This window comes from Gambusia affinis, linkage group LG06 (assembly GCF_019740435.1).
Source record: "Gambusia affinis linkage group LG06, SWU_Gaff_1.0, whole genome shotgun sequence".
NCBI classification, from domain to species: domain Eukaryota; kingdom Metazoa; phylum Chordata; class Actinopteri; order Cyprinodontiformes; family Poeciliidae; genus Gambusia; species Gambusia affinis.
Genome location: NC_057873.1, coordinates 27,538,673 through 27,544,741, shown reverse-complemented (window position 1 = coordinate 27,544,741; position 6,069 = coordinate 27,538,673). Strand labels below are relative to the sequence as shown.

The 6,069-nt window shown below is 40.9% G+C and overlaps 1 protein-coding gene across 1 annotated transcript in view; it reads left to right on the top strand.

Moving 5' to 3' along the window:
* The first annotated feature begins 3,233 nt into the window (after nucleotides 1-3,233).
* tada2a (transcriptional adaptor 2A) overlaps nucleotides 3,234-6,069 on the top strand; it is a 43,226-nt gene continuing 40,390 nt past the window's right edge. Inside the window, exon 1 of the mRNA XM_044118539.1 lies at nucleotides 3,234-3,386. The gene's annotated coding sequence lies outside the window, so the exon portion shown is untranslated. The remainder of the gene's footprint in view (nucleotides 3,387-6,069) is intronic.

The following is a 6,069-nucleotide window of genomic DNA, read 5'->3' as shown; positions in this document are numbered from 1 at the left end:
CCTGCGTTGTTGAGTCAAAAGTAAAGCAGTTTCTCAAAGTAGGAGAGGATCCGTTCGAGTACTCCCGTCCTCCTTCTTGCATAAATTAGAAGTGGGTAAAACAAAAAAGAATGAAAACTTTGATGTCGCCACCCAGGAGCATTTTTGGGTGCTACAGGGAGGGGGCGTGTGTGAGTGTTTGCGGTGTTGGCTCGGCTCGGACTGGCGCCGTGTTCGGCCTCACGGCTGCGGCCGCTCTAGATGTGCTTTGTCTTTCTTTCGTTGAGGATAGGCTCAACAACAACAACAACAACAACAAAGAAAATACAAAACAAAAAACGTCCGAACAAGAAAACACAGAGTCTGCAGCGGGAAGGACGTGGAGCGCAAACGGCTGCGGGGATCTTCCCATCCTCCACCCTGGCACTAAACTGTTCCGTCCTGGGAGAAACTCCAGTCTCTGTGGTCTGATGCTTCTCATAAAAGGTTTTTTTTGTTACTTTTATTACTTTCTAATACCAGTGCTTTGTGTCAAGCCTGTCCTGTCACTTTTTTTTTTTTTTTACCACTCTGCTCAGTTTTTCCCACAGTAAACTCGTCCACAGCCTCTTCTCTGTCTCCATGGCTGATGAACTGGATCCAGAACTCCAGCACTGAAGGTTGTAGAACTCAATCTGATTGAGCTTAGGGGTCTAAATTAAAAAAAATTAAAAATAACATGTATGTCCTTTCATTCTGTTTCCCCAGTTGAATAAAGGTTTATTGGAAACGTTAAGCTGATATTAATAGATCTCAGTTCAAGGTTGAATAAACCATGTTGAAGTTCAGGTTTGAGATTCGTTGTTGGACTAAAAACAATCAACAATCCTCAGAAGAAGTGAAACGCCGCCTTAAAAATAAACTTTTTGGAGCTTTGCATCATGTTCTAATGTTATTCTGTCATCAAGTGTTGCCTTGATTTTTTTATGCATGTTTGAGAAATCCTTTAGTGTCCCGTGACAAACCATTCAGCTGTACACAACGCCTGGGTGGACCAAGTCCCGCCTTCGAGGACGAAGCTCCTCCTTTGAGCTGGATATTACAACGTTCCATCGTGACTTCCTTCAAACTAGTTAACAGAAATTAGCAAACACCTGGTGGAAATATACGTCAGCTGAGCTCTTTAAAGGGTTAATAGAGGAGCGATGTTGTGATGACTTCCCTAAGGCAGAGTTTTAGAAAAAGTCTGCCTTTTTAAAGAGCCAGAGGCCCAATTTCAAGGTGTTAATTTACAAAGTCAAATTTCTGTTTAAGTCATACAGTGTGTTTACATTTTTACAACAAGGTAACAGTTACTTGATTGCGCTGTAAAATGGTGCTGTGTGTCTGGAAAAGACATTATTCCATTTTAAGTGTCATTGGGCTCTGCTTTGTACAGAACATTAATTTCAAATTTTTTGTTTCAAAAGAAAAACCTTTTTTTAAAAAAAAAGAAGAAAAAAAAGAGTAGTTTTCATTTCAGACTAACAGTTTAAGTGCTGCATCGTCCGTCATCGTGAAGCTTTATTGGGCAGGCTGCAGGTGTCAGCTGAGGCGGGTAATGAGTTTAGTCATCAAGCGGTGCCGTGTCATCCTGATGGGCCGCCTGGGAGTCCTCCATCACCTACGGCTCTAATTGTGTCGTCGTGCTCCTCTCTCAGGCACAGTACCGTTCCACTGGATTAACCAGCCTGGATGTGGCACTTCAGCGGGGTGACGTCCCACCCGCCACTTCCTGCCCACCGACTGCTTTGTTTTCTCTGTAAACCCTCCGAACGTTCAGGACCTGTTGTCGCAGAACGCGGCTGTTTACTGGGGCCGAGGCTGCCGCCGTAAATCAGACCGAGGAATGTCGCTGAAATTCAAAACCCCTGCAGACTTGTAGATGTGTAGACGTGGATAAATCTTAAATTCATCCCGTTGCCAGAACAAGATGTTGCTCTGATTTATTTGTTTGAAATCCAACCTTTAATTTGAGGGGTATTTTTATGCAGGGGGTGGTTAAGAAGTCCTAAATTTTCAAATGAAATCCAAGAGCAAAAACCTGTTGGGACATGTGGTGTTGATCCTTGGTTCTCTTCTAACATTTCACCAGTTTGGACGTTTGACCTCTGTGAACCGTCCACATCCGGGAGGGTCAGAGGTGCTGTCAGTTCAAAGTTTTGCTCTTTAGAAGAGTCACTGATGTCCTGTTCTTTTTGCTGAACTTAAACAACAAACATTAAAACAGTTGACGCCAAATATTTAGAAACCCGTCTTTGTTTTTTAATAAATGGAACATGAAAGACTTTGTAATCATTTGCAAATCCCATTTATGTACAGTAACCCTTTGAAAAAACTGTTCCCCAACTTCGCCTGTGGTGGCGCTGCACCAAAAACCATTGAAAGAACGACACAAAAACCTCAGAAGAAGAAATTGAAATCAACTTCCTTCATAAAATGTAGGCAAATCTGGAGTGGCATTTTCTATTCTTTATTGTAGAATTTCCTCATTTGTCTTTGACAGCAAACCACAAGACATTTCTAGTGCTAGACTGTCGTGTTTGTTTTGGAGCTTTTACCCAGAATGCCCTGGGAGTGTAGTCCACTTCCTGCTGTTGGAGCGGTCTCTCGTCTGCTCAGCGTTTACACGTGCATTCGAATTGCGGCAGGATTCATCGAATTCAGAGACAATTATTCTTGCTATAACAGTTTTTTAAGGTTTGTTTGATCAACATGTTGGGCCACAACCATACTTTAAGAACAGTCTTGATCTTGATGTGGCTCAAAATGAAAATAAGTTTAATACTCCTGATTTAGACAGGAATTCTCTTTATGAAACATTATGCAAAAATAAAAACGGGCTTCAAGGTTTCTCTTTTGGTGTATAATTTGACCCTGGTATTTACATCCCAAAGAAAAACAAATGTTTATGAGGACTTCTGCAAACACAACCACATCAGCCATTTTTGACGGTAAGGGCGTCGGCCATCTTAATGCTGGTTAAAGCTTACCTTCCGGTTTTTGTTATGTTTGCACATTTGCGCATAATAAACTGCGTTGATTACAACACCTTTCCGCAGCAGGGGCATGATTCACACATTCCATTAACACAAAGGTAAACTCACTCACATTAAACATTAACAGTTTACATCGCTCACCCACACACTGAACTATTTATCAGTTCAGAAACCAAGTAACCTTTTTTTTTTTTTTTTTTTTTTTTGTAGTTCGGCGAGGGTTCGGCCTGGACACAGTGAGGCTGGAGGCGCTCCCACTTTTTATCTCCGAGCTTTAAATTCAGATCTGACAGGTCGACTGAAACTCTGGTGGTGGAGGAGGGAAGGAGGCGGCGGCCGGAGTGTGACTCTGGGTGTCCGCTTTCAAGCAGCACTCCGGCTCAACATACAGTGAGTTTAATCTGAGGTCAGTCAGCTTCACAAAGGGCATCCTAATCTAAACCACTATTTAAAAAAATTCAAGCAGAAAACACAGTACTTCTCAGCCGCATTTGTTGATCAATCAAATGGAACTTTTCTGTAATGGATTGTTTCTCGAAAGACAGTTTGGTTAATAAAACAGTTTTATTCCGTCCTGTCGTAAAGTCAAGTCAACCCCGGCAATCTCTTCCAGAGATTCTTAAGTATATAAAGCGATATTTGACAAATTGACCTTGTTTTCTTGTACTTTTCCAAATGCAATCCCTTTAATTTCTCTGTATTTTCATCAAATTAATGTGTCAATTTCATCACTGATTTGTATGGACCGAAACAAACAGAATCAACATGAAAAAAATGGAATTAAACTTTAAAGTTAAATTACTTAATTAGAAATTAACACTACGTATGTTAGAAGTAATTAAAAAAATGTCAATTCTGCAGCAATACACAGTGCCTGTAACAAGTGTTCACTCACTTGAATGTGTCTCCCTTTTATTGTCTTTACTGATCGATCCTGATCATGTATGGAAACATGTTTAATGTCAAAGTGGAAACTGATTTTTAAAAAGTTGAATAAAAACTTATAGAAAGTTTTGTTTAATATGAAACAAGCGACTAGATGAATATTCAACCCCTTTTGTCGCGGATTTGTGGCTAGCAACCCGACAGAACTTGAGCGTTTTTGCAGTTCGTTTTCCCCTGTTGGTCTGGACCTTTTGAGCAGGTGAATAAACTCAAGATAACCCTGAAACGGACCGAACAATAAGGGTAAGACGCACTTTGTGAGGTGGTCTCGGTCGGCTTCCAAACGAATTCTGGTCCAGTTCGCTTCTGGTGTGAACATGGAAAAAAACCTTCTACAGGGGATGTACTTCTTTTTGAACTTCATGAGCCACCGTTGCTGAGACTGGTTACCTTTTTTCGAAATGAGATGGAAACATGCGATTTTCAACAACATGATCAAATCACGGGGCCATCTAGCGCCCGGGTTCCTTAAGATACCAGCAGGTTCGGCTGGGGGGTGGAAACCATGTTGTTGATGTAACTCTAGTCACAAAGATGACACGATTTGTTTTTCAGATGTCTTATTGTTTCTGCAAGATATCTTCACAAGCAGAAGTCGAGGCCCGACTGGTAGAAAATGACCAATAAAACGACCTAGAGAAGAGTTTAGATGGAGATTTGTGTTTCTTCTGCTTCAGTTTTTTTTTTTTTCAATTTTTAAGCTAACAACAACAAACCGTTTCGATTGTGTTTGTGTTTTTGTCATTTCTCTTTTGCTTTTAATAAATGCTACCCATTAAAACTACACATTGAGAAATATTAAAATATGAATTAATAGCTGTCTGCATTGGGTGAGTAATTCTTGAGATTAAATATTGAACATCTTTTCACGTTGACGTAATTTGGCAAAGTACAGCAAAAAAAAAAAAAGCTTTGATTTGATTGATAAACTAATATTTAAGCACACAAATGTTTACTTGAAGTTCTATTTATGTGACTCTCTGGAGTCTAGAAGGTCACATAGACGAGGAGAGTCTCAGTCATGCTGGTGTAAATGCTGCAGCGGAGAAACTACTCACAGTCAAAAAACTCTTTATCCACCACCATCGATGGTTATGCCTACTAGCCTTAGCATTCACAACAGGCTCTGGGGTGAGCAGTGTTTACAGACGCATGATTGACAGCGGTAAGATCCTCCCCCTTATTCTGATTGGTTGTTCCCTGTTGAGCGGTGCGATTCTGCAGATGGCAGCGGGACCACAGGGAGGAGGTAGAGGAACTCGATCTTTTCACAGGTTATTTCTCAAATTAAACAGCCATGACATAATGACAGTTTTAACATTTTAAATAAAATGTACATACTGCAGCTTTAAAAGACCTGCAGAATATTTAACTCTGCAGGTCTGTCAGAAAGATAACGACCACTTTCTGGCTACAAAAACTATCAAATCAGTGTTATCAAAAAATAGACCAGAGGCTGAGAGTAAAAGTGTCAGTGTGTGACAAACTTTTATAATCTTGTCACACTTTTAAAATGTCCTTCTTTTTTTTTAAACAGCAAATTTCCGTGTATTTATTCAACTCAAATAAGCTTTGGGTTTGTTAGTGATTCAGTTATCCCTCTGTTGTTGTTGTTGTTGTTGTTGTCATCATACAGACGTTCTGTGCTTCCACATAAAGAAGAAAGATCTCATCTGAGCCGAGTTTATTTCAACAACACAAAATCTTGCAGCTCCACGGGGATCCTGCTGTGCCTGAGAGAGATAGCACACCGCCGTCACCGTGTAGGAAAGGTGCGGCCAAATTGGCGCAGCGCCGCTGCAGCGGCTTTGAGGGGGACATAAATCTGTCCTGAGTCTCCTCCGATATCTGAGGACAAAAAAAAAAAATCTCAGAAGGTCGGAAGGCCGAGAGCTGGCCTGGTGAGCTCATGAAATCACAACGCATGACAGGTTGGAGTTGACTCATTCCTCCACGCCTGACCGCATACGTCTCCTCTCAGAAAATGAAATATTTGCATGTTTAGATTGAAATTTATTTGCTAAAAACAAAATCAACATATTTGAGAAACAAGAAGCCGGACAGAGGGAAGAGCTGTAAACGTAATGAGTTGGGAGGTCTTCATCTGACAGGCCTGTGCTCTGACTGT